General features: G+C 42.7%; 1 protein-coding gene and 1 non-coding gene across 3 annotated transcripts in view; one reads left to right on the forward strand and one right to left on the reverse strand.

The window, feature by feature from the left end:
- Nucleotides 1-25,315, reverse strand: part of DENND1A (DENN domain containing 1A) — a 493,337-nt gene that overhangs the window by 125,449 nt on the left and 342,573 nt on the right. The window lies entirely within an intron of this gene.
- LOC114811819 lies at nt 10,944-11,081 on the forward strand. Its single transcript, XR_003759515.1, has one exon. It is a non-coding gene; the product is annotated as a small nucleolar RNA SNORA7 (small nucleolar RNA).

A 25,315-nucleotide genomic window follows, 5' to 3' on the forward strand; every position in this document is an offset into this window, starting at 1 on the left:
TTCATTCAATAGTATTTATTGAGCGCTTACTATGTGCAGAGCACTGTACTAAGCGCTTGGAATGTACAAATCGGCAACAGATAGAGACAGTCCCTGTCCTTTGACAGGCTTACAGTCTAATTGGGGGAGACAGACAGACAAGAACAACAACAATAAATAGAATCAAGGGGATGAACATCTCATTAAAACAATGGCAAATAAATAGAATCAAGGTGATGACCATCTCATTAACAAAATAAATAGGGTAATGAAAATGTATACAGCTGAGCGGATGAGTACAGTGCTGAGGGGATGGGAAGGGAGAGGGGGAGGAGCAGAGGGAAATGGGGGAAAAGAGGGCTTAGATGAGGAGAGGTGAAGGGGGGGTAGAGGGAGCAAAGGGAAAAGGGGAGCTCAGTCTGGGAAGGCCTCTTGGAGGAGGTGAGCTTTAAGTAGGGTTTTGAAGAGGGGAAGAGAATGAATTTGGCGGAGGTGAGGAGGGAGGGCATTGCAGGACCGCGGGAGGATGTGGCCAGGGGTCGACGGCGGGATAGGCGAGAACGGGGGACGGTGAGGAGGTGGGCGGCAGAGAAGCGGAGCATGCGGGGTGGGCAGTGGAAAGAGAGAAAGGAGGAGAGGTAGGAGGTGGCAATGTCATGGAGAGCCTTGAAGCCTAGAGTGAGAAATTTATGTTTTGTGCAGAGGTTGATAGGCAACCACTGTTTTTAAGAAGGGGAGTGACATGCCCAAAGCATTTCTGCAGGTAGATGAGCCAGGCAGTAGATACAAGTTAATCAGATTGGACACAGTCCATGTCCAACATGGGGCTCACTGTGTTAAACTCCATTTTACTGATAAGGTAACTGAGGCACAGGGAAGTTAAGTGACTTGCTCAAGGCCACAAAGAAGATAAGTGGTGGGGCCGGGATTATAACTCAGGTCCTCTGATGCCCAGGTCTGAGTTCTTTCCAATAGGCCATGCTGCTAGCCTCCCAAAGAGTTGGGATCATTGCTTGTTGCTTAAAGCAATGAAACTAATTTTAAACAAAATAGGTAAGCATGCTATGCCATGGAAATAGACACACACTTTAGAAGTGCTTGAAGTGATTATTTGGAGAGGTTGAGAGGTGGGAATAGAAAAAGTTGGAAAACATTGGGGTAATTTACAGTTGTGTGAGAAGCCCTAACGATCCCTCTTCCCTCTCCTAATAACATGTGAAAGCCTCTGCTGTGGATCATATTAGGACTCAGAACAACCACTCGCTCTGTACACTTTTCATTTTAGAATCACCAATAGAAAGACCTTCTGTCTGCAGTCACTAATGACCACACATACCTCTGGAGTTTTACAACACTGGTCTTTGCCCAAATTTAGATGTGGGTAAAAGCCACCCCCAAACTAACCCTCCATTCTTTGTTTCCAGTCAATTAAAGGTATTTACTTAACTCCTCCTGGGGGCAAAGCAACAACCATCAAACAGCAAACACAAAATACACATTTCATGCCAATAAAAGGTACAAAAACCAAGCTTCTTCTGGGGAGCACATCTTCCCAGAAGACCCAGAAATCACTTGTCTCAAATTCATCCCTATGCTGTTCATCCGTCTTCATTCTTAAAGCTCTTAACTGCTTCATCAGCCACAAGAGATAACTACCTTAGGACTAGTAATAGGAAAAGCAAATCAACAGATATAAGGGCGTCGATCTGAATTAAATATACAACTATCTCCCAATAAGAGATTTATCTTCTTTCCCCCCAACTCATGAGAATTATCTCTTGCTAACTTTACTAAGATTCCAGGAAAAACAATCATTATTGAGTACTGTGCTCTGCACACCCTAAGCACTCAAATACCACTGATGATGATGACCATGATTACTGCAATATCACTATTTGTGCCACCAAATTCATAACACTGAACCATCTCTTGCATCGTCTGCGGGAAATTTTTATATCACACCAGGCAAAGTCCTTCTGGGGAAGCAATTTCTGGTGAATTTCTCTCAGCTTCTGGTCATTTCAGAGCTCTTGGCCTCTCATCTTTCTTTCCTTCCATCTTTCATTCATTCATGCATTCATTCACTAGTGTTTACTGAGCACCTCTTGTGTGTAGAGCTCTTTACAAGGTACTTGGAAAGCTACAACAGAGATAAAGACACAGTCCCTGGAGAAGCAGCGTGGTTCAGTGGAAAGAGCACAGGCTTGGGAGTCAGAGATCATGAATTCTAATCCCAGCTCCAGCACTTATCAGCTGTGTTACTTTGGGCAAGTCACTTAACTTCTCTGTGCCTCAATTCCCTCATCCGTAAAATAGGGATTAAGACTATCCCATGTGGGACAACCTGATCACCTGTATCTCCCCTAGCACTTAACAAATATCATTATTATTATTATTACCCTCAAAGTGCTTGCAATCTATTGGGGGAGACAGGCATTTATCTTGAACACTAATACTGCAAGGCCTCTAAATAGCAAGCTACACTTACATGAAAACATTACCTTTCCTTCAGGTTTCTTAGACCCAATGTAAATATAGCTGCAAGCCAAATTATTTAAAAATTTGGGTACCCTCTCTCAAACCAGATAATTGACTTCCACTGCAATACGTTAACTTGAAGAGGGTTCTGAATGTGAAATCTGTCTTGGAAGATCTGTGACGAGAAATCACTAAGAAATTACAGTATTAGCACTGAAATGTGTCTTCAACGGAGACAGCCATCCTGAGGCAAATGCAGTTCTGTCCCGACTGATCCTTGACAGTATTGGTCTTTTGGAAAGGCAGAGATATGTTGGGTTTGACTGAATGGAAACGAGGGCTTCTGTCTGATTTGCCTCTCACAGATTTCTTTGTTCTCCTGTCATTTTGTTCTACTAGTGGTTAGTAGAGAATCAGGTAAGATAAAAAATCACTTGGGAAAATCACCACAAAATAAATGGCAAGAAAAAAATATAGGTGGTTTCCTAGCTAGCTTTCCACGGAAAAATGTGCTTTAGAACATGGAAAATGAGGGAAGAACACATCTGGCAAATTTCCCAAGGAGCATGCAATACAGGAATACATCTTGTCCTAATGATGGTGCAAGCTCCAACTGGTAATTATGAGTCTCCAGGCAGCCTTCATTTAGGAAGGGAAATCCTCATCTAGATCTACTAAGTGTAGCACCTAAAGGCTGGAAAAACCTCGAAAAATTCAACTAAATTTTTTTAGTTTTGGTTTGTTTAATATTCAGCAAGTAAAAGATACATCTTAAATGGGGCTACACATTTCCTAAGGCCCTGGAAGGGAGGTGGAAGAGGGTGGGGGAGTTTTGTTAATGTAATAATAATACTAAAATGATAATTGTGGCATTTGTTAAATGCTTACTATATGCCAAGCACACAGCAAGCACTGGGATACATACAAGATAATCAGGTTGGACACAGTCCCTGTCCTACATGGGGCTTGCAGTCCAAGCAGTAATAGTATTTATTAATCGCTTACGTTTACACTGTATTAAGTTTGGGAGAGAATACAACATGTGGGAATTAGACATGATCCATGTCCCTCATGGGGCTTAAAATCTTAGAGGGAGAACAGGTATTTAATTGTCATTTTACAGACAAGGGAACTGAGGCACAGATAAATTAAGTGACTTGCCCAAGGCCACACTGCAGGTCATGGGCCTAGTGGAAAGAGCATGGGCATCAGAATCAGAGGACCTCAATTCTAATCCCAGCTCTGTTGCTTGCTTTCTGTGTGATCTTGGGTAAATCATTTAAATTCTCTGTCCCTCAGTTTCCTCATTTGTAAAATGGGGTGCTTGGCACACAGCAAGTGCTTAAATACTTTAATTATTATTCATTATTAAGTGGTATTTCTAGGATTAGAACCCAACTCTTCTGACTCCCAGACCTGTGTTCTTTCCACTAGGCCACGCATTACTCAATGATGGCGTAAAAGGTGATGATTTGTGATTTTTTAACTTTTGATTTAGGATCAATCAGTGGTATTTACTGAGTGCTTACTATGCGCAGAGCATTGCATTAAGCACTTGGGAGAGTACAATACAACAGAATTAGCAATAGATGTACTGTAGTCCTATGCATTGTTTGGGAGTGAGAAGAGTCAGGGTGGAGACCCCCAGCCCACTAGGCCTATCAAATTCTAAATTTAAAGTCGCATAATTTCCACACTACTGTGTGAAATCTTGAGGGGCAGGAGTGGGGACTTTCTACTGATCATCACTAGGTAGGGATGTTCTGAGGGAAGAAGAAGTGAGTTTGCTGGGATATCACTGCTTCAACACCTTCGTTACCTAAATAGATTTGGCCAACTCCCAGGCACTTGGGAAATTGCTTCCCAGGGATGTCTTTCCCTGGTCAACACCAAAATTTCTCCATTTATAAACTCCTTGAAGACAGGAAATGTGTCTACAAATTCTGTTGGATTCCGCTCTCCCAAGAGCTTAGTAAAATGCTCTGCACACAGTGAGCACTCAATTAATACCGCTGATTGACTGGTTGATTATAAACCATCTTCATCTCTCACTAAGAAGTTGTCATGGATTATTTGCTCCTAAGCCAATGGAGTATAAAGTAACTTTATTTCATTGACTCCTAAAAGCTCTGTTCTGTAATTATGGATCCCATAATCAAGATAAGTTGCTGACATTAAAGAAAAAAATCAATGTCAGCCTAGTTTAAACACGAGCAAAATGATTGCTGGTGGTACACACTACTAATGCTAAATGGTGGCTTTTTCAAGCATTCATTTCAAAGGAAGTCCATGGATATTTGACATCAATATCCAATTTATGTTTCCCAGATATAGTCTGATCAGAAATAGTCGGTGACTGAGCTAGCCTGGAAGGGCAGATAAATCCTAAAAGAAATTAAGATATCTTAAAGCAAACAAAGGTGCTAGGAAATAGGCAGTCTGTAAATAAATAAAATGTTACTTTACTCAGAATGCACTGTTCGATTTATCTGGGAATCTACACACATTAAGCATTTTGGTGTTTTTTTCCTTTTAAAAAAACAATATTTATATTTGCAGTGTACTGGTTTCCTAAAAATTCCTTAAATCTCTTGATAATGAAGGGCAGCTTGAAAAGAGTTAAAAGTACGCCCCTGCTGAAGTCCTAACAAATTGAATCTTATTTAATTAGATACTGTATTTGGGGAAAAATGAAACAAAATTCTTTCATTAACTAAACCATACTCCCTTAAAGGCAACAATATGCTCCCCTCTGTCAGGACAGAGTGGAATGAAATCTTTATTTTAATTGGGGTTAGCTGAGGGGCCATTTGGCTTCAGATGCTTTGTTTATCAGCCCTAAGCTTTATGGCTGAACCAGGACATGAAATATTCCATTACACAACCATTCCATTTTAAAGCTTTCTTTCCCAAAGATTTTTCATTTGTTAAAATGTTGTAAATACAGCCAAACAATTTTTGACAATTTGAAATAGAATATTTAAAGATCCCTCAGTGATGGGATGATCACAGATGGCCTTTGGTCAAAAATGGTTTTGTTTTTGTTTGGCAATGTGGATTTCATTTTCAGTAGTACAAACATGCATATTTAGAACAGTTTGTTAGGTCCCCTGTCCACTTCCCCCAAATCCCAGTGGCACTCTTCAGCTGGAATACTCCCCGCTGCTCCTGAACTGTAAAAATTCCCAGTGCCTGAAGCCATTATCTTGGGTGGTCTTTGCATCCCCCCCAAGCCGCTCACCCTATGATGATTTTCAGCAGTCTTTTGAAAATATAGTAATTCGCAGATTGCTCACCATTTTCAATAAGCTTACTTCAAAATAAGCAGCTTTAGCAAGTGGGTGCTTCCACACAGAACAACCTGGCCTAGAAGTGTTTTATTAGTTACTAGAGTTGTTTTTTAATGAAGACCTAGCCCAAAGGGAAAGAAAATATGAGAACATGAGAACCTAAGAAAAGCCATTGTTGGGCACCACCAAAAGTCCATTCAGTTCAGTATTCCTTCTCCGTTAGGGGCAACATAATGTGTGGAGAAACCACAGGAGGAATTGGGAGGATGCAGCAGAAGTGTGAGGCTTGGCTGCTCCTTCACCACTGGAGCCTTGAGGTCTACCAGCTCGGAGAAAACCCACTCAGCGGCACCGAACCCTTCCAACTTTTAGAACACTGGGAAGGCTGTGGTTGCGGCTGTGGTTACTGTGAGAGGTGGACATCAAACAGTCCTACTTGAGCAGTGAGGCACCTGGACACTGCTTTTCTAGCCACAATGCTCTATTGCTCTTTCTGTATTCATTGGTCTCTGTCTTTTCATGAGGTTCTTGTATTTCTAATTGTTCCATCTTTACTCATACATCCATTATCCACTACCCCGCCGCCCCCCTTGCTGTTTCTTAGATTATGAGCCCCTTGGGGGCCAGAGGGTGTGTCTAATTCTCATCCATGTACATTTTCCCAGGACTTAATCATATTTACTGAGTGCTTACTGTGTGCACTAAGGGCTTGGGACAGTACAATATAACAGAGTTGACTGGCACGTTCCCTGCCCACAACCAGCTTACAATGTGGATGGGGAGACAAGCATTAGTACAAATAAAATGAACTATGTACAAGTACATAAATGCTGAGGTAGGGGTGAATAAAGGGTATAAATCCAGTGTAAGGGTTTAATACAGTGCTTTGTTCACAGAAGAATTGCTATTGAATAAATGATGAACGAATGAGATAGTTACCTCTTTGGCAGCCAATCCTAATGTTTAGGAATTTATATCTAACATTCATAACATTTCCCTTGGACATTCCTAACTTTACCTTCTAGTAATTATGGACTCATCCATGAATTCATTCAAATTCCTCTTAAACATACTAATACTTTCTGGGTAACAAATTCCAAGTGCTAAACTCACTGTGAAGAAGTGTTTCCTTTTGTTTGTTTTGTGCCTACCACCCTCATGCTTCAGTGGGTGCCCTTTGTTCTGGTGGTGTATTTGGTGAACAATAACTCCATGACTGGCATTTAACATCCTCCCTTTTTTTCAAAAAAAAAATGAAGGACATGATTTAAGTCTACAAAACCACTTAAATCTACAAAAGGTCTTAGCAATGACAAAGGAATGAGCTCAGCAATATTCTAGAATATATAGCTCTACTAAGAACCTGCATATTTTTATAGTACCAATCAGAAATTTACTATCAACAGAAACTTTGATAAACAGAAACTTTGACTAATATATGTTTGTTTCCCAATTCATTTACAGTTGAAATACATCAACAAACATATTTTTTCACCTAACATTTTGTTTTAAATGACCACAAATCCATTTCTCATTTTCATGGTAAAGCTTATTGTATCGGCAACTTTTGGGGAAAGAAAACAACTAAAGGTATATATTCCCAAAGTAACCACTTTAAAAAAGCTTTCACTTTCCCAATTCAAAATCTACTTAGCCTCTTTCAATTCTATTTTGAAGTTTTTGCGTTTAGCTAATAATGTCATCCTTCACTGTTTGAAGAGACCAAATAATAAGAAATTACTGCATCAGCTAGATTTTGTAGTCCCAGAGCCACTCCAACAAGAAACGAGCCCACACTGAAACAATGAAAGTAACTAAACTTTTAGCAAGAGGAATACTTGACTTTTTTTCTCATAGATGGCAGGAGATTCACACTGTTTGTACCCAGAAAAATAAAATTGAATTCAAGTAAACCTTTGAATTCTGAGTAAGCATGCTCTTATAGAAAACATAAGCATTTCAAACTAGCATTATTCATGGGTAGAAATGACATCCATGAAGTCTTCTATATTTGCCTTACTGTGCATCATTTGCGAACCCCTCCTTTCTGAAAAATGAAAGAAAATGACGTGCTTTTCCTGGATAGTAATTAATTTCCTGAAAAACGATCACTTAACTGTGTCATGACGCTCTAACAAATAAGCAAAAGACAAACTGACAATACGTCTATATTTCTCTAATTACAATAAGAACCTCCAGTGGTTGTCCATCCACCTCCTCATCAAACAGAAACTCTTTGTCATTGGCTTTTAAGCATTCAATCAGTTTGCCTCCTTCTTACCCTACCTCGCTGATTTCGTATAACAATCTTGCCTGAAAATTTCGCTCTTATAACATCATTCTGCTCACTGTAGATTGATCTCATCTATCTCACCACCGACCCCTTGTCCATGTCCTCCTTCTGACCTGGAACACCCTCCCCCTTCATATACAACAGACCACCAATCTCCTAAAAATTGAGGTCTCATCTCTCCTATTCCCTCTTCCTTTTGTGTCATCTATGCACTTATATCTGTACCCTTTAGGGATTTACTATTCCCCCCGCCCCTCTCCCCCTAGCACTGCACATATCTATAATTTATTTTCATGTCTACCTCCCTCTCTAGATTGTATGCTCCTTATGGATAAGGAATGTGTCTACCAACTCTGTTGTATGGTACTCTTTCAAGTGCTTAGTACAAGTGATCTGCACACGGTAAGCACTCAATAAATGCCACTGATTGATTGATAAATTAATGGTAGATCTTTAATGGAGAAAAATATTTATTTAAAAAGCTCCTGAATCTACTAGCTGGACAGTTCAAAGCAGAGGCTCATGTGCATACAAATAAATATCAAGAGAGTGTCAATGGAAAATGACAAGAGATCAGGTGAAGTGTGATTGATGTGTTAATTGTATTAAAAAATAATACAGCAAAGACAGAGAATCTGAAATACTAATTATAATAATGGTATCTATTTTATAACACATTTTCAGACTTGAAAAAGACATTTTAAGTCATTGCAATGCTGAGTGGAATAGCTCCAGCTGTGTTGTGCATAAATCACATACACTGTACATATATAGTTTATTTAAATACAAAATAAAGTTATGACTTACAAAATGCCCATTTCAGTCATAATATAATATTTGTCACTGCCAAAAGCAGTAAAAAGAAATACGGAAACTATGAATTAAGTTAGAAGTAGTAAAGAATTGAAGGAACCTTTCCATGTTTCAGCAGGCCAGGGGAATCTTATTTTAAAAAACAGCATTCTGAAGTTCACAAAAATGGATAAATTCATGAATGAAAGGTTCATGGTTATTACAAGAAGCCAAGTTGAGGAAAAGCAGAAAGAAGCAGTCTCTAGACTGTAAGCTTGTTGTGGGCAGGGACCGTCTCTACCAACTCTGTTAGACTGTGCTCACCCAAATGTTTAGCACAGTGCTCTGCACAGAGTAAGCACTCAATGACCATGAGTGATTTATTAATTAAAAAGTGAGGGATTTTACCTGGCTAATTCCTAATCATGAAGATGCATGTCAAGGAGGCAACCAATTCACTGCTCGTTCAAATGTCTTTTGGAGCCATTATGGGGAAGAGAACATTAGGCTCAATGGACATTTAACTTGACCCAGCAATGCCATTGCTTACATCTGTGAATTCTTAATGCCTCACAAATAACAGTGCTACAAAACTACTGAATCCACAGTACTAAGGGAAATTCTTCCAGCAAATTCAAATGCAGCTTAATGAAAAATAGGCATATAAATTTAATGAACCAGGCTTCAAATGCAGTTTAATAAGTGCCAAGTAGACCAAAATACTCACAAATCATATCTGTTAACTCTATTGTACTCTCCCAAGCGATAAGTACAGTGCTCTGGACACAGTAGGCACTAAATGAATAGTACTGATTGATAAATAAAATTCCTTTATAGACTTTAACTGCTCCAATGTACTGCATTTGGCAAGAGGGAGATGTTTGAATAATTTCACTTGGTAGACCAAGCAGGAGGATATCAACAGCTCCAGGCTAAGAAACACATCCGAGAACAAGGCAGAACTGTCATTCAAACTGGGCCCACTGCTCACTTTGCCTCCAATTTTGCCAGTGTGGTAGCAGGCACACTGCAAAGACTCATGATGTGGGCAACAGAAACTCAGGGCCCCACTTAGAGATGGCCCTGCAGAACCACTAGTGGGACCAGAGTTAGTACTCCAAAACAGGGATCCTGAGACACATATGATATCACACATGCAGCATGACATGAAGATGCCACCCAACTGCCATTTTGGGGAAGTCTGCCCAATTGGGACTTCCTAGAATGTTTCTCCGGGATATTCTGGCCCCCTCAATTGCTCACAGCTTCTGCATTCCCCTCCCAGGGGTGAATGCGTGTGTGCTCAGATGATACATCTAAGCCTCAGAATTCATTATCGGGAGCCAAAGCAGTGGAAAGCTGGATGCTGAAAATTTCAATAATGGACATAAAAAAATCTGGTACCAAGTCCACACTGAATAATAATAATAATAATGTTGGTATTTATTAAGCACTTACTATGTGCAGAGCACTGTTCCAAGTGCTGGGGTAGACACAGGATAAGGCTCACAGTCTTATTCCCCATTTTACAGATGAGGTAACTGAGGCATAGAGAAGTGAAGTGACTTGCCCACAGTCACACAGTTAAGTGTCAGAGCTGGGATTCGAACTCATGACTTCTGACTCCCAAGCCCGGGCTCTTTCCACTGAGCCACGCTGCTTCTCATACTCACCCTCTGAAAATCAGACTGGTATAAAACTGGAAAACTGGCCTCCCTAGTTAACATGACTACTAGTTCCTGTTTTCCAAAGGTTTACTCATCCGGCCAGGAAACCCAAAGGCATGGCCCTAGAACAAGACAACTTATCTTGGGTCATACAATAGTTTGGTGGCCAGTGGCCAATTGTCCATTTGATCGAAGAGAAAGGGGCCAAGACTCTTCAAAGCAATTTTAGATTGGCATCAGAATAACACTGATGAGCTCAGCTAAGCATGGTGTTCTAGGTGCTGAACAAAATTGAAAATGATTATATCTTGTCAGGTAGGAGTTGACCAAATAACACAGGCCACAGAAAAAAGGATAAATAGAGCCCTAAAGGCCCTTTTTGTGGAAAAGTTTCTGCATGGTTTTGCATTTCTAGTATATCTTTTACAGGCTAAGAGCATCTCTCTCCTCTCAGGATCACACCTGGAGAGTTTCCAATACCATACCAGTCTCGGCTATGGGAGGGAGAGTCAAACAGAGGCATACTCATTCCATTCCTAGCTTGGGTAGTGGCTAGTGAGTGGAAGGCAATCTGCTACAAGTCAAAACTCACCTGTGCTGTGCAGTAGCCACATGGGAAACAGTCAAGGGTGGACTCCACACAAGTTTACTGTGTAATAGAAGGTAGTGGTAAACCACTTCCATATTTTTACCAAAAAAACTCCATGGATACACCATCAGAACATTTGCAGATAGAGGTAGGGTGTTCTGGGAGAGGTGTCCACTGAGTTGCTATGGGTCGGAGACAACTCAACAGTATAAAACAAGACAAGAGCATCTCTAAAAATGTAAGTTGAGCTTACTCTAATTTTTTCTAAAGATGGGAAAATCAGGGCATCAACTGGTTTGCTGGTGGCACAGAGCAGCTATTGTCCCATGCCCAATTAGTCAATCAATCATATTTACTAAGCACAGTGAGTAAGACAGTGCTAAAAGAACAATGTATGCAGGCTGGGCTTTAGTAGGAGATCAGTGAGGTGAGGTAGGGATGGGGAGAGCTGGTTGAGTGCTGTAAAGTCAACAATAAGGAGTTTCTGTTTGTCACAGAAGTTGATGGGCAACCCCTGGAGGTTCTTGAGGACCCAGGACACATGGACTGAACTTTTTTTGGAAAATGATCCATGCAGCAGAATGAAGTATGGATTGGAATGAGGAGAGACAGGAAGCAGGGCGGTCAGCAAGGAGGCCGATGCAGAGTCAAAGCTGGATAGGATAAGTGCTTGGTTCAACATGATAGCGGTTTGGATCAAGAGGAAAGGACACTCCCAGAGACCCTTCACAGCCCTCCAGGTACATAGCACAAACTACTGTTGTGGATGCTTCCCCATGGAAGGATTAGAACAATTTGTTGCTTTCTTGTTTGCTTTAGCATAGCATAAAGTTTGCTACATCTCTATACTTGGTTACAGAGCTAATTAAATCTCAATTTTGGGCATTATCAGCTGTTCCCTCTTCCACCCAATGCCCAGCTGGAAGGGCTGGAGACCACACAATTTTCCCACCAATGGTCCAGGATGGGCATTGCCTGAATGAATGTTTTTTCCACTTGGCCACGCTGCTTCTCCGTTCTGCCATACTGTGAGTTTTACCACGAATTTTAGTTAGAACCTTATTAGAGAATTAAAGGAGCTGTTGTCTGACAAATCGAGCTTGTTTGGACCCAGTGCCCTGCAGTATCAGAAGAAATGGTCCTTTCTCACGTGTGTGTATTTGATCGGGGCGTACTACTACTGTTCAGTGCTTAGAATAGTACTTGGCATATAGTAAGTGCTAACAAATACTATTATTATTATTATTACAGCATGTTTTTATGGTATTTGCTAAGAGTTTACTATGTATCAAGCACTTTTCTAAGCGCTGAGGTAGATACAAGCTAATCAGGTTGAACACAGTCCACATCCCACATGGGGTTCAACTTAATCCTCATTTTACAGATGAGGCAATGGAGGCACAGAGAAGTGAAGTGACTTGCCCAAGGTCACACAGCGGACAAGTGTTAGAGCTGGATTAGGACCCAGATCCTTCGGAACCCTAGCCCCGTGCTCTAGGCTATGATGTGTGTTTTGCAAGAATGCAACCCCCACAGTACAGAAAAACTGAGTGAACCTGTGCTGAATGCTGGATGCTCTAGAGTGAGAATTGTCTTGCAAAGCTCAAAAACGGCTTTGATACTTGAGAGGCTGGACCTGTCCCTAAAGACTGCCCAGCCCTCTCTGAGGAGGGAACAGCAAGGGAAAGATGGTTTGTCAGCAGTTCCGCAGATGACTCAAAAAGCAAACACCCACCGTTGCCTTAAAAAGCCAAAGTCTAACCCTTTTTTTCAATTAACTCATTTTACAAGTTTCCTTTTTTATTATTGTTGTAGCTATTACTGCTAAAAGACTACCCAGGAGGTTGATCCTTCACAAGCCAGAGATGAGCAGTGGGTCACGTTGCAGATTCTAGTATACAGGAGTGATTTAAAATGGTACCCTGAGCCTCTAAGGAAGAACATTCAAAGTCCATTAGTCAGTAACTGCCTTATAAATAGAGAAGGAGCCAAGTAGATGTTTTCTGGATATCATTAATTTAGTTGTAAAAGGGATCCAGTTATTCTGATATCTCCATAGAAAGAAGGAGTTCATTAGAGAGACAGCCATGTGTTAAAAATAAAACTCATCAGTAAATACTGGCCTTACGGTACACAACTGAAATATATCCAGGGAAGGTAACAGCTTCTACAGTATTCACCTTCAAGAGGAAAACATTCACTTAGTCACAATCCTATTGATTCTTTCTTTGTATCAATCAATGGTATTGAGTGCTTACCACATACAGCAGAACACTGTACTAAGCACTTGGGAAAGTACAACACAATAGAGTTGGTATAAGTGATCCCTGCACACAGAGTACCTAAAATTTAGTGGAGAAACTTTCTGAATCCACCTCATCTCCAGCCAAACTGGTCCAGGCATTTGACAAATTCCACCTTGACTTTTTTTATTTAAATGGCATTTGTTAAGAACTTACTATATGCCAGGCACAGTACTAACTGCTGGAGTAGTTATAAGCTAGTCAGGTTGGGAAGAGTCTATGTCCCACATGGTGCTTGCAGTCTTAATCCCCATTTTACAGATGAGCCAACTGAGGCACTGAGAAGTTAAGTGATTTGCCTAAGGTCCAACAGCAGACAAGTGGTAGAGAAGAGATTAGAATCCATGTCCTTTTGACTCCCAGGCCTGTGCTTTATCCACTAAGCCATGCTGCTTCTTGACTATTGCATCACCTCCACACAAACTTCCCTGCCTCCAGCATCTCCCCTCTCCAGTTCGTACTTAGCCAATTTTCTAAAAGACTGATTTGTACCTCTCTCTCTGCTCCTCAAAAACTTCCACTGGTTTCCCACTGTCCTTCGTATGAAGCACAAATAACTGACCATTGGCTTTAAGGCACTCAATCGGTGCTCCCCCAACTACTTATCTTGGCTCCTCTCCCACTACATAACAACTCACATTCATTCATTCAATCGTACTTACTGAGCACTTACTGTGTGCAAAGCATGTTTTGCTCCTCTCCAGTCAACCTTACTGGGCCTCATTCTCATCTCTCTTGCCCCCTCTTCTGCCTGTAACTTCCTTCCACCCTTCACATCCAGCAGACCACTGCTTTCCTTAACTTCAAAGTGTTTCTGAAATTACCTCTCTTCTTCCAAGAAGTCTTCCTTCATTAATCTCTTATCTTCCCATCCATTTTCCCCTCTACTGTTATTTCAGCACTTTCCTATCACCTAATCCAAGTATTTATTCTATCCTGCCTTGATTACTCTATCAGCCTCCTTTCTGACTTCACTGCCTCCTGTCTCTCCCCACTCCAGTCCATACTTCACTCTGCGGACTGGCTCATTTTGCTACAAAAACATTCAGGCCAGGTTTTCCCCACTCCTCAAGAGACTCCAGTGATTGCCCATCCACCTCTGCATCAAACAAAAACTCCTTACTGTTGGCTGTAAAGCAATCACCTTGCCCTCTTCTACCTCACCTCGCTACTCTCCTACTATAACCCAGCCCACACACTTCGCTACTCTACTGCAAACCTTCTCACTGTGCCTCAACCTCATCTATCTTGCTGCTGACCTCTCACCCATGTTCTGCCTCTAGCTGGAACACCCTTCTTCTTCATATTCAACAGACAACTACTCTCCCTTCCTTCAAAGCCTTTTTGAAGGAACATCTCCTCCAAGAGACCTTCCTTGACTAAGCTTTCTTTTTCTTTTCTTCCACTCCCTTCTGCTATGCCCTGACTTGTCCCCTTTATTCATCCTCTCTCCAGTCCCAGAGCACTTACGTACATAAGTGCAGCCCGTACTAAGTGCTGGGGCTGAAACAGCATGGCATAGTGGAAAGCGCACAGGCCTGGGAGTCAAAAGGTCGTGGGCTCTAGTCCTGGCTCTGCCACAAAATAATAATAATTATGGTACTTGTTAAGTGCTTACAATGTGCCAAGCACTGTTCTAAGCACTGGGGTAGATACTATGTAATTAGGCTGTCCCAGGTGGGGCTCACAGCCATTTTACAAATGAGGTAACTGAGGAAAAGAAGTGAAGTGGCTTGCCCAAGGTCACACAGAAAACATGATTCTATTTATCTTGATGATGTTGTCTTGTTTAGTTCTGTTTTGCTTTGCTGTCTGTCTCCCCCGTTTGGACTGAGAGCCCATTATTGGGCAGGGATTGTCTCTATCTGTCGCTGAATTGTACATTCCAAGCGCTTAGTACAGTGCTCTGCACATAGTAAGCACTCAATAAATACTATTGAATGAATGAATGAAGTGGTGGATCTGGGATTAGAACCCACATCCTCTGACTCCCAAGCCTGTGCTCTTTCCACTAAGTCAGGCTGCTTCTGTCTGCTGTGTGACCTTGGGCAAGTCACTTCACTTCTCTGGGCCTCAGTTCCCTTATCTGTAAAATGGGGATTAAGACTGTGAGACCCATGTGGGACAGGGACTGTATCCAATTTGATTTGCTTGTGTCCACCCCAGCGCTTAGTATAATGCCCGGCACATAGTAAGTACTTAAATACAGCAATTATTATGTCTGTTATTTATTTATATTAATGTTTGCTCCTCCCCACCTCCCCGGACCATAAGCTCGATGTGGGCAGGGAATGTGTGTTACACTATATTCTCTCAAGTGCTTAGTACAGTGCTCTGCACATGGTAAGCACTGAATACATACAATTGACTGATTGATTAAGTACTTGGGTACTGAAAATTTTCTGAACCTCCAGTAGCATTTATGTACAGATTTTTAAATTCTATCTGCATCTTCCTACCTGTGATTTATCTTACTGCTTTGCTGGATAGTAAGCTCCTTGAGGATGGGGACCGTGTATTCTTCCAAGAACTTAATAAAGTGCTCTTCACTAAGTCCTCAATAAATACTATCAATTGACTGACTGTAACAAGGAGGGCCACCCCTAAAGGGTCCTAAATGATCCAAGGTTTGGTTACCTATGAACCAAGCTCTCACCCACTGCCCTGTTCCAGCAGTTACAGCATCATCCCTAATGCTTCTAGACCCCCTCAGGATCACACCCGGAGAGTTTCCAGTACTCTACCAGTCTCAACTATGGGAGGGAGAGTCAAACAAAGGTATACTCATTCCATTCCTAGTTTGGCCAGTGGCTAGCGAGTGGAAGGCAACCTGCTACAAGTCAAGACTCCTCTGTGTTGGGCAGCAGCGGCATGTGAGTCGAGGGCGGAGACTCCATTTTACTGTGTGGAAGTAGGCAGTGGTAAACCTCTTCTATATTTTTACCAAGAGAACTCTGTGGATAAACTATCAGAACGAGGGCAAATTGAGGTGGGGCATTCTGGGAGAGATGTATCCATGGTGTCGCTATGGGTCAGAGACAACTTGACAACATAAGACAAGACAATGCTTCTAGAATAGGCTTTTTAGAATTCATATTAGGGGATTTTCCCCAAGAATCCTCACTCCCCTCCTCGCCTCCTCCCCCCCAGATGACTGCATAATTTACAAAGTGTGTGAAAGGTAGTCCTGACCTCGGCTGCTCTCACAGTTCAAGATGTAAGATTAAGTGGAGAAAAAAATTAATTTTTCAAATTCAGCTGTACTCGGCAATGAGAAAACAAATTCTCTCTAGAGTCCCTTTTCCCATCCTCCCTCCCTGTCTATTAGGGCAGTTTATCACCAGAGGAGATACTCCATTTTCAAACTTAGTTTCCAGGTTCTAAAATTTTAGCAAGTTTCCATTACTTATGCCTTGGTGCACTGACCTGCTATGGGTGGTGTACTTGATTCACTTAAATCACTCAGTGTGACAACACATTGGGGGAAAAAAAAAGTATTTGAGAAAGTTGACTGTAAGAATCTCTGTTTTGAGTCGTTTTGTGCAACATCTAATAGGTTTCCTTGAACATTTACAGTAAATGCCAGAAATGGAAAAGAAACTCAACTTCCAAATGAGCTGTGCAGACTTACTGCCAAATGAACAGAAAGCAGTATGCTCTGTTGAAGAGGGATTTCACCCAGGGAAGCAAATGGAGGATGGGCAAATGTGACTGTCACAACTCACCCAAGATTCAGCTTCTCATGTCTAACCTGTCTTTCTCCTTCAGAGGGAGTAATAGCTACCCTTCTGCCTAACGCTGACCCAAGGTTCTGGCATCAATATTGTCTAATTAACTGCAGGGGAATAGAGAGAGGCAACTTAGATTAATTGGTTCTCATTCATTCATGCATTCATTCATTCAATCATATTTATTGAGTGCTTACGGTGCTCAAAGCACTGTACTAAGCACCTTGGAGAGGACAGTGTAACACTAGACATTCCCTGCGCACAACGAGCTTTTCATTTTAAAACAATCAATTCCTAGCAAATATTTATAATAATGCTAAAAGAAGCAGCAGCACTCAGTAACATGAACTGTGCCCACGAAAACGCTATCTTTTCTCTGGTTCCCCCCTAGGAAAGCTTCCCCTTAATATAAGGTTTTTTGCAGCTTACTCCAACAGGGAAAATTTGTAGGCACCCCCTCTTCCCCCTCCTCCTCTTTCCATACAGAGTTGCTTTTTTGTAAACTCTGTCCACTGCAGAATCTGGAACGAGGGCAAGGGAGCTGTACAATGCCTAGGTACTTATTAAAATATCCATTTGAAAAAGGAACACCATGAAGAAAGTGGCATGTAGGTAGCTGTGGTGCACAGTAGCAATTAGAGTGAGTTTGAAACAACTCTAAACGCTGTTCTATTCAATAGCTAAAAAAAATATCACCATAGCGACAGCAACACATAGTAAAGAAGCGGCAAGAGACACAGACACTTGAGTAGGACATCCTCCTTCTTTACCCTTGCTTGCCTTAAATATGCGGCACGGTTATTTTACGAGCTTAAAAAATATTCCAACCAATTATGATACTTGGTGCCAATCTGGGTAGCTAGATGAATTTCTCTGTGTTGCACAACCCACTGTTTTCTGTCTTTAAATTCTGTTCTATTTAAATGCCAGAATTTGGTAAATGTAAAACGGAAGCTGGTCTGCTGAGAGAGAGAGAGAGAGAGAGAGAGAGACAGAATCTAGGGGAGGTCATCTGGTGCTCATCTTTCAGTCCAATTTCAGTCTGAAAGAGGGTAATTCCTTCTACAGGGAAATGAGGAGAGGTTTCTCAGAGACTGCTTAATCACCGCTAGGCGGTCAAGTGCCTTGGAAATCACTGGTGGAAAAAAAAAAAGAAAGAAAGAAAAGCAAGAGTCCTGCAACATTTCTATCCAAACAATCACAATTCAGAAAGAAGGCTGAAGAGCTTCCCATGAAACCTGATATCAAGCTCTCCCAAATGTTCAGATGAAGATGTTTAAGCACACAAATATTTACAGTCTCATTTTTAATCAACTGAAAGGGAGATTTGCAGCTAGTTTTTTTTAGATGTTCAATTAATTTATATAGCTCAATGGAAAGTCATTGCTCGAAACAGGATTTTTTGGCCCTGCAATTCGTTGTCTTGTCTGCTACTTGTCCTGGGAACCCACCTGACTGACAATTGTGAAGAAAAGTGGCTGCTAGAGCATCATCTCATTTCCAATCCTCCTTGTTTCTTTTGAAAATAAAATATTGTAGAACAAAACTGCCTTGTTCTTTCTACTATCAGAATGATATTTTTACATGGGCACTGTACCCCCAAACCACCTAGAAAGTAATTTAGAACTGGACCATTATGTCTCAAGTGGGTGATGAGCTTTCTCTGCTTATCAAGACCACGCCCTATTCATAATAGTAATAATGATAACTGTCATATTTTTATGGTATTTGTTAAGTGCTTAATATGTGCCAGGCACAGTATTAAGCAGTAGGGTAGATACAGCTAATCAGGTTGGACAGTCTGTGCCAATAAATCAATCATATTTATTGAGTGCTTACTGTGTGCAGGGTACTGTACTAAGCAAGTGGGAAAGTACAATATAACAGACGCATTCCCTGCCCATAGTGAGCTTACAGTATAGAAGGGGAGGGAGACAATATAAATAAATAAATTACAGATATGTACCTAAGTGCTGTGGGGCTGAGGTTGAAGGTGGTGAATAAAGCAGGTAATTCAGGGCGATGCATAAGGAAGTGGGAAAAGAGGAAATAAGGGCTTAGTCAGAGAAGGCCTCTTAAGAGGGAGTAACTGTCTGATAGATGTGAAAAGGGAGGGCATTCCAGGTCAGAGGCAGGATGTGGATGAGAGGCATAAGCTCATTGTGGACAGGGAACACTCTATTTATTGCCATTGTTCTTGTCTGTCCGTCTCCCCCGATTAGACTGTAAGCCCGTCAAACAGCAGGGACTGTCTCTATTTGTTGCCGACTTGTTCATTCCAAGCGCTTAGTACAGTGCTCTGCACATAGTAAGCGCTCAATAAATACTATTGAATGAATGAATATATTCGTTTATTGTTCTATTGTACTATCTCACATGTTTAGTACAGTGCTCTGCACACAGTAAGCTCTCAATAAATCTGACTGAATGGAATAGATGAAATCAAGGTTCAGTGAGTAGGTTGGCATTAGAGGAGCAAAGTGTACAGGCTGGGCTATAATAGGAGAGTAGTGAGGTGAGGTAGGCAGGGACAAGGTGATTGAGTGCTTTAAAGCTGATGGTAAGGAGTTTCTGTTGGATGCGTAGGTGGATGGGCAACACAAGAGGTTCTTGAGGAATGGGAAACCATGGACTGAATGTTTTTGTAGAAAAATGATGCAGGTAGGACAGTGAAGCATGGGATGGAGTGGGAAATGACAGGAGGCTGGCAGGCTGATATAGTAATCAAGGTACAGTAATCAAGGCAGGATAGGATAAGTGCTCGGATTAAATGTGGATGGAAAGGGTAGATTTTAGTGATATTGCGAAGGTTGAACCAACAAGACTTAGACTGAATCATTTGTGACTTTTGAGAGGGAGGTTTCTGTGAAAGGGGATGGAAACCAGATTGGAGGGGTTCAAGGAAAGAATTGGACCAGAGGAATTTGAGACAGCGGGTGCAGACTACTTGCTCAAGGAGTTTGAAGAGAAATGATAGAAGGGAGAGGAGGCAATAACTGGTGGGAGCCGGGATTTCAAGAGAGGGTTTTTTGGGGGATGGGGAGACATGAGTATGTTTGAGAGCAGTGGGGAAGAAGCCATTGGAGAGTGAAGAGTTGGAGATAGCAATGAGGGAGGAGACAAGTGTTTTGATAAAGTGTGAAGGGATGGGGTTGGATGCGCAGGTGGAGGGGTAGACTTTGAGAGAAGGCAGGAGATCTCCTCTTGAGATACCGCTTGGAAGGATGGGAGAGTTGAAGGGGCAGGAGGGATGGAGACACTGGAGGAGGAAGGGAGATTTCAGGGAGATCACACCTTATAGTTTCAATTTTTGCAAAAGGTAGGTAGCCAGGTCATTAGGGACAAGGGATGTGGGAGGCGGGGAGGTTAGGGGGTTTAAGGAGGGAGTTGAACATCTGGAACAACTGGAGAAGGCAATGGGCATGGGTGTTAGTAAGGATGCATCCCATGGGGTTCTAAGTCTTAATCCGCATTTTACAGATAAGGTAACTGAGGCACAGAAAAGTGACTTGCCTAAAGTCATACAGCCAATAAGTGGCAGATGCAGGATCTGTTAAGTGCTTATTAAGTGCACTGGGGTAGATACTGTAAACACTTAACAAATACCATCATTATTATTATAAACGATTCAAAGGTTGGACTCAGTTCCTGTTTCACATGGGGCTCAAAGTCTAAAAGTCAAAGTCTAAAAGAGAGGGAGAACAGATATTTCATCCACATTGTACAGATGAGGAAACTGAGGCATACAGAATTAAAGAGATTTTCCTGAGGTCACCCAGCAGGAAAGTGAACCCCCTCCCCTACTTTCCCATCCTTCCCTGCAGTATCCTCAGAGGAGATCTCCTCCCTCCTCGCAAGTGCCACCCCCTCCACCTGCGCCTCGGACCCCATTCCCTCTCACCTTCTTAAAACCATCGCCCCTGCCCTCCTCCCTTCCTTAACTTCTATTTTTAACCACTCAATCTCCAAGGGCTCCTTCCCCTCTGCCTTCAAACATGCCCACGTCTCCCCCATCCTAAAAAAACCCGCTCTTGACCCCACTTCCCCCTCCAGTTATCGTCCTATCTCCCTACTACCCTTCCTTTCCAAAATCCTAGAACGAGTCGTCTACAATCGATGCCTAGAATTCCTTAACTCCCATTCTCTCCTAGACCCCCTCCAATCTGGCTTCTGTCCCCTCCACTCTACCGAGACTGCTCTCTCTAAGGTCACCCATGACCTCCTTCTTGCCAAATCCAATGGCTCCTACTCCATTCTGATCCTCCTTGACCTCTCTGCTGCCTTTGACACTGTCGACCATCCCCTCCTCCTCCATACCTTATCTCACCTTGGCTTCACGGACTCTGTCCTCTCCTGGTTCTCCTCTTACCTCTCTGGCCGATCATTCTCGGTCTCCTACGCTGGAGCCTCCTCCCCCTCCCATCCTTTAACTGTTGGAGTTCCTCAAGGGTCAGTTCTTGGCCCTCTTCTGTTCTCCATTTACACTCACTCCCTCGGTGAACTCATCCGCTCTCACGGCTTTGACTACCATCTCTACGCAGATGACACGCAGATCTACATCTCCGCCCCTGTCCTCTCCCCCTCCCTTCAGGCTCGCATCTCCTCCTGCCTCCGGGACGTCTCCACCTAGATGTCAGCCCGCCACCTAAAACTCAACATGAGCAAGACTGAGCTCCTCATCTTCCCTCCCAAACCCGGTCCGCTCCCAGACTTCTCTATCACCGTGGATGGCACGACCATCCTTCCCGTCCCGCAGGCCCGCAATCTCGGTGTCATCCTTGACTCGTCCCTCTCGTTCACCCCACACATCCTATCCGTTACCAAGACCTGCCGGTTTCACCTCTACAATATCGCCAAGATCCGCCCTTTCCTCTACACCCAAACGGCTACCTTACTATTACGGGCTCTCGTTATATCCCAGCTAGACTACTGTGTCAGCCTTCTCTCTGACCTCCCTTCCTCCTCTCTCGCCCCGCTCCGGTCTATTCTTCACTCCGCCGCCCGGCTCATCTTCCTGCAGAAACGATCTGGGCATGTCACTCCCCTTCTTAAACAACTCCAGTGGTTGCCCATCGACCTCCGCTCCAAACAAAAACTCCTCACTCTAGGCTTCAAGGCTCTCCATCACCTTGCCCCTTCCTACCTCTCCTCCCTTCTTTCTACCGCCCACCCCGCACGCTCCGCTCCTCTGCCGCCCACCTCCTCACCGTCCCTCGGTCTCGCCTATCCCGCCGTCGACCCCTGGGTCACGTCCTCCCGCGGTCCTGGAACGCCCTCCCTCCTCACCTCCGCCAAACTGATTCTCTTTCCCTCTTCAAAACCTTACTTAAAAATCACCTCCTCCAAGAGGCGTTCCCAGACTGAGCTCCTCTTCCCCCTCTACTCCCTCTGCCATCCCCCCTTTACCTCTCCGCAGCTAAAGCCTCACTTTCCCCTTTTCCCTCTGCTCCTCCACCTCTCCCTTCCCATCCCCACAGCACTGTACTTGTCCGCTCAACTGTATATATTTTCGTTACCCTATTTATTTTGTTAATGAATTGTACATCGCCTTGATTCTATTTAGTTGCCATTGTTTTTACGAGATGTTCTTCCCTTTGACGCTGTTTAGTGCCATTGTTCTTGTCTGTCCGTCTCCCCCGATTAGACTGTAAGCCCGTCAAACGGCAGGGACTGTCTCTATCTGTTGCTGACTTGTTCATCCCAAGCGCTTAGTACAGTGCTCTGCACATAGTAAGCGCTCAATAAATACTATTGAATGAATGAATGATAGAGTTGGGATTATTATTTTAATTTTTTAATGGTATTTGTTAAGTGCTTACTATGTGCCAGGCACTGGATTAAGTGCTGGGGTAGATACAAGCTAATCAGTATGTCCATGTCCCACACGGGGCTCACAGTCTTAATCCCCATTTTACAGATGAGGTAATTGAGGCATAGAGAAGTTAAGTGAGTTGCCCAAAGTCACACAGCAGACAAGTGGTGGAGCCAGGGTCAGAACCCAGGTCCTCCGATTCTCAGGCCTGTGCTCTTTCCACTAGGCCACCCTGCTTCCATTGACAGAAGAATATTCCTTTTCCCTAATCCTCTCCTACCCTAAAGATTCAGTAACATGGGTATTCTGGATGCCACTTTGTAATCCTGCACATTGCCCTTAAAAGTTCTTGGACATTTTTCTACCAGGGATAATTTCTTTTTCCTATGGTGCTTCGTAATTCCACCACCATGAACTGTCTTGACTGGAGCAGAAAAGTCCCAAAGTTTTAAGCAGATGTGGTATCTTATGAGGAAGAAACAAAAGAGCAGGAGAGGAAGGGAAAGGGCTACCAAAACAAAAGAATCTCCTACCACAAATTTACCAGCTGCAGCATGAGATTCAAGGGAATCTTGTCCACAAATAGGCACCATTTTGCGATCAGTTGGGTGTACTGACATCAGGAATGCTGAGGTGGAATCTGAGATGAGACTTACAGTACCTGGCACCAAACCATTTTTTTTTTTTGTTCGCAAGGGGCAATCCCCGCAGATGCTGCTTGGTGTTAAAAATGGGTTTTTGTGACTGTAGACTAGGTAAAAAATGGATATTTCTTCTGGGAAAATATCTAGAAAATGAATTCTTTCTGCAGAAAGGTGTCCTTCCCCTTTTCTGGATGTTGCTCTAGACTTCCAGTCATTCAATAGTAGTATTTAGTATTTATTGAGCGCTTACTATGTGCAGTCAGTTGATCATATTTATTGAGCACTTACTGTGTGCAGAGCACTGTTAATGTTGGTATTTGTTAAGCGCTTACTACGTGCCGAGCACTGTTCTAAGTGCTGGGGTAGATACAGGGTAATCAGGTTGTCCTACGTGAGGCACACAGTTAATCCCCATTTTACAGATGAGGTAACTGAGGCCCAGAGAAGTGAAGTGACTTGCCCACAGTCACACAGCTGACAAGTGGCAGAGCTGGGAGTCGAACCCATGTCCTCTGACTCCGAAGCCCAGGCTCTTTCCACTGAGCTACGCTGCTTCCCCACTGTTCTAAGCGCTTGGGAGACTACAACAAACTAACAGACATTCTCTGCTCACAATGAGCTTTCAGTTTAGAAGGGCTGTGGACAGTGTGGATAGGGAATGTGACTACCAACTCTATTGTACTGAACTCTCTCAAGAACAGTAAGCACTCATTTTTTTTAAAAATGGTATTTGTTAAGTGCTTACTATGTGTCAAGCACTAAGCACTGGGGTAGATACAAATCAATCAAGTTGGATAGTCCTTGTCCTACATGGACAGGATAGTCCTACAGTCTAAGTAAGAGGGAGAACAGGGATTGAATCCCCATTTTACAGACCAGAAAACTGAGGCACAGAGAAGTTAAATGACTTGTCCAAGGTCACGCGGTAGGCAAGCTGTGGTACCGGGATTAGAACCTAGGTCTTCTGCCTCCCAGACCCTTGCTCTTTACACTAGGCTATGCTGCTTCCCTAAATACCACTGATGGATTGATTGCTTCAACCAACTTCTCCTGTTGCCTCCTCTTCTCCCTCTACTCCCTCTACCGCCCCTCCCTCACCTCTCCGCAGCTTAACCCTCTTTTCCCCCCATTTCCCTCTGCTCCTCCCCCTCTCCCTTCCCATCCCCTCAGCACTGTACTCGTCCGCTCAACTGTATATATTTCCATTACCCTATTTATTTTGTTAATGAATTGTACATCGCCTTGATTCTATTTAGTTGCCATTGTTTTTACGCGATGTTCTTCCCCTTGACTCTATTTATTGCCACTGTTCTCGTCTGTCCGTCTCCCCCGATTAGACTGTAAGCCCGTCAAACGGCAGGGACTGTCTCTATCTGTTGCCGACTTATTCATTCCAAGCGCTTAGTACAGTGCTCTGCACATAGTAAGCGCTCAATAAATACTATTGAATGAATGACTGTCCTTTTCCTAAAATTGCTATTATTGTTGAAATATAGGGAACATTACGATTGGTTTCAGTAACTCATTTGAATAGTCATACAGAAGAGGATTCCACAGGAAGGGAAAACTGATTCAAAGCAGAATTGATGTGACAGATAAGTAAAATGAAAATGATGAGTCACTATCCTGAACATCAGGTCGGGTTTTCAAGACTTGACTGAAATTAGACAATTCATCATATTTTGATCTCTCCTCATTCCTTAAACAAAGAAATGGAAAAGAATAATTCAAGTTATTGAG

The sequence above is a fragment of the Ornithorhynchus anatinus genome, chromosome 4, assembly GCF_004115215.2.
Source record: "Ornithorhynchus anatinus isolate Pmale09 chromosome 4, mOrnAna1.pri.v4, whole genome shotgun sequence".
Classification (NCBI taxonomy): domain Eukaryota; kingdom Metazoa; phylum Chordata; class Mammalia; order Monotremata; family Ornithorhynchidae; genus Ornithorhynchus; species Ornithorhynchus anatinus.